The following is a 4,049-nucleotide window of genomic DNA, read 5'->3' as shown; positions in this document are numbered from 1 at the left end:
GTGTCCATCATCGGATGAATGGATAAAGAAGATTGGGCACATATATACAACGGAATATTACTCAGCCATAAAAAGAAACGAAATTGAGCTATTTGTAATGAGGTGGGTAGATCTAGAGACTGTCATACAGAGTGAAGTAAGTCAGAAAGAGAAAGACAAATACCGTATGCTAACACATATATATGGAATTTAAGAAAAAAAAAATGTCATGAAGAACCTAGGGGTAAGACAGGAGTAAAGACACAGACCTAACTAGAGAATGGACTTGAGGATATGGGGAGGGGGAAGGGTAACCTGTGACAAAGCGAGAGAGAGGCATGGACATATATACACTACCAAACGTAAGGTAGATAGCTAGTGGGAAGCAGCCGCATAGCACAGGGAGATCAGCTCGGTGCTTTGTGACCGCCTGGAGGGGTGGGATAGGGAGGGTGGGAGGGAGGGAGACGTAAGAGGGAAGAGATATGAGAACATATGTACATGTATAACTGATTCACTTTGTTATAAAGCAGAAACTAACACACCATTGTAAAGCAATTATACTCCAATAAAGATGTAAGTTAAAAAAAAGAGTTGTTGTCTTCCCATTTCTCTGCCCAAGGCGTCTGGACCCAGGGCTAATTCTTAGGGCATCCTCTCTCTCTCTCCACCACCCAGGGTAGAGACTCCAAACACAACCCTAACAGATGCCTAATAGAATCCCTTGGGAAGTTTTCTGTCCAACTACTGAATGCTTCCAGTGTATTTCTTCATCTTTCTATCTTCCCACTGGGGTCAAACTTCTCTAAGCCTCATCCTCTACCACCCTCATTAAGAATCAGTGCTCACACCAAAGGAAACCATAAACTAAATGAAAACACAACCTACAGAATGGGAGAAAATATTTGTAAATGATGCAACCAACAAGGGCTTAATCTCCAAAATACACAAACAGCTCATACGATTCAACAACAAAAAAAGCGAACAATCCAATAGAAAAATGGGCAGAAGACCTAAATGGACACTTCTCCAAAGAGGAAATACAGATGGCCAATAGGCACATGAAAAGATGCTCAACACTGCTAATTATTAGAGAAATGCAAATCAAAATTAGAACGAGATATCACCTCAGACCAGCTAGAATGGCCATCATTAAAAAGTCTGGGCAGTGGCAGCAGATCCCAGCAAGTGATGGGAGTCAGTGCCTCTGGACCTGGCCCTGGTCCCGAGGCATTGGTGGATGGGCATTCCGGGATGGCCTTCATGGGGAAGCCACCGGCCAGCAAGGTCCTGCTGGACAACACGGTGCCGCTGACAGCAGCCATCGAGGTGAGCCAGAGCCTGCCGTCCCACGTGGAATATATCATTTGGGTACAAAGAGGAATTTCTGTAGAAAATAGCTGACAGATTGTTAGGAGACACAGTGACTTTGATTTGCTGAGCAACAGATTGCAGGCCTAAGTCTACCTCTTCCTCCCAAAAAACTGATTGGCAACATGGATCGTGAATTCATAGCTGAGAGGCAGAAAGGCCTTCAGAACTATCTCAACATTATCACCACAAATCATATCTTGTCTAATTGTCAGCTGGTTAAGATGTTTTTAGATCCAAACAACTATTCTGCAAACTCTACTGAGATTGCCTTACAACAGGTTTCCACGTTCGTCCAATCAGAACCAAAGTGGGAGGTGGTGGAACCACTGAAATACACAGGTTGGAGGAAAAGGAAGAAGTATTTCTTGATGAAGAGCAAAAATCAGCCAAAGGAGCGGCTAGTGTTAAGCTGGGCTGACCTTGGTCCTGACAAATCCTCAGCATTGCTAATTAGAATGTTTAATGAAAAAGGAACTTTGAAGGACTTGATCAACCAAAAGACCCATTCCTAAGGGACTACTGCAACCCTAAGAAGATTCAAGGCCTTGAACTCCAGCAAATAAAAACATACAGGCGACAAATATTAGAGGTACTAAAGTTTCTCCATGACAAGGGATTCCCTTATGGGCATCTTCATGCTTCCAACGTGATGGTGGAAGGGGACACTTGCTGGCTGCTGGACCTTGAGAATTCCTTGTTGGGCCTTCCTTCTTTCTTCCTTCAATCTTATTTCTCACAATTCAGGAAAATCCGTACATTGGAGAGTGTGGACGTCCACTGCTTTGGCCACTTACTGGATGAGATGACGACCACCAGACTCAGTGCCTGTAGACTCCTCCTCTCCTGCACTGTCTATGGCTGTGGTGGCCATGTTGGAGTCTACGCTGTCTTGTGAAGCCTGTAAAGATGACAGGTCCACCTGTTTCCTGGCTCTTACAGATGCCATTATTCAGTGGTGTTCTGCTAACTACCTCGGAAAAGCCACGGTTTAAGATCCCCACAAAGTTAAAAGAGGCATTGAGCTTTGCCGAAGAATGTATGGAAAAGAGGCTAATTGACGAATAGAAACAGGTCCACCAGCATCAAAGACTGATGAGAGCTCAGCCTCACCGTGGATCTGAAGAAGAAAGAAAACAGAGGGAGATTATAGCTTGAAAGAAGTCAAAACGATCTGCTGTTGAAAACAGTGAAGAGCCTTCAGCAAAATACAGCAACTCCAATAATTCAGCAGGATCTGGGGCCAGCTCGCCTCTCACATCCCCATCATCACCGACTCCACCCTCCACGGCAGGGATGCCCGCATTACCTCCTCCTCTCCCACCAGCAGCTCCCTTGCCTCCTGAGAGCACAGAGGCACCCACACAGCTTCTGCCCCAGGCTGTGAATGGTGTGAGCCAAGGGGCCTTAATCAGCTCCATCCAGAATTTCCGAAGAGGAACTTTGAGGAAAACCGAAACCTGTGATCAGAGCACTCCTAGGATCGGCTAAAGCTTTGTGTGTACACCTGGAGGGAAAAGTCCTTTTTTTTTTTCCTTCCACCTCCAACCCCTAAAGTACCCTCTTTCTGGATGAATAATTGCTGAGCCAGTACAGCAACATACGACTTTGCAGATGCTCACGTAAGAGGCTTTTCAAGAGGGAAATGGTCTTCAAGTAGAGTAAAGCCAGGCTGGCATTGCTGCCTTAAGAAATATTTTGCTCCTTTGTTACTGTTGAAAAGGAATCTTGTTCGTCATCTTTTGGTGGCAGCAGCATATTGGAATCAATTATTTCCACCAACAGAAGGAAATGGACAAAAAACAAAAACAATGACAACATACAGTCACAGCAGTGAATGGCCTTCGTGTTGCAGTCCCTCCTGTCCTGTCAGACAGCTCCTAGAAATGTTCCTCTCAGAGTTCATTTCTCTATTCTAAAGCATTTTCTGGTTATTTCTTAGATGACACCCATTCTTGCTACCTTAATTTCATCCTAGACATTAACACTGTAGCCCAAAGCACAGTTATGCCACGCTGAGAGTCAGAGAAGCAACTGAGTTCTTCATTTTCCCCTCAAATAGAACGGGGAAAGTTCATAACAGTCTCTTTAAGTTCAAACAGGAACTCCGTTGTGGTTATAGAACTCAGGGCTAAAGGAACTACTCTAGACTCTTAGTTCACTTTAGTTAGTATGTATCGAACAGATAAATGTTAACATCAGAAAAAGCTCTTTAGAGGATCTTTTTAATCCTCAGCAATTAAGTCGAGTTTGGGGTTTGCCAGGGGAGGGTGTTATTATTACAAGTACATTTGGCAAAATGAGTTCTGATTTTTGAAAGATTTATCCCAATATATCATCTTTTTAATGTTACTCATTTATTAGAAAGATCCTTTATCCTGTGATTGGCTTAAACCCTTAAATAAATTGCACTTTAAAGGATTATAAATAATCCACCTAAAAATTCAAGTTACACACATCAGTGTTGGTTACTATGCAGAGAGAATGTCATTGTGTATAGTTTCACAGAATCTGTGATAAATGTTCAGCTGTATTTTTTATTAAAATCATGTCACCAAAAAAAAGTCTACAAATAACAAATGTGGAGAAAAGGGAACCCTCATATACTGTTGGTGAGAATGTAAGTTGGTGCAGCCACCGTGGAAAACAGTATGGAGGTTCCTCAGAAAACTAAAAACGGAGTTGCCACATGATCCAGC

The 4,049-nt window shown here is 43.2% G+C and overlaps 1 pseudogene; it reads left to right on the top strand.

The window, feature by feature from the left end:
* Positions 1-1,233: 1,233 nt before the first annotated feature.
* Positions 1,234-2,841, top strand: LOC114898836 (annotated as a pseudogene).
* Positions 2,842-4,049: the final 1,208 nt, after the last annotated feature.

Source organism: Monodon monoceros, unplaced genomic scaffold, assembly GCF_005190385.1.
Source record: "Monodon monoceros isolate NGI ecotype Baffin Bay Population unplaced genomic scaffold, NGI_Narwhal_1 Super_Scaffold_1, whole genome shotgun sequence".
Classification (NCBI taxonomy): Eukaryota; Metazoa; Chordata; class Mammalia; order Artiodactyla; family Monodontidae; genus Monodon; species Monodon monoceros.
Note: the sequence above shows the minus strand (reverse complement) of the source record. Positions and strands in the feature narration are given on the sequence as shown.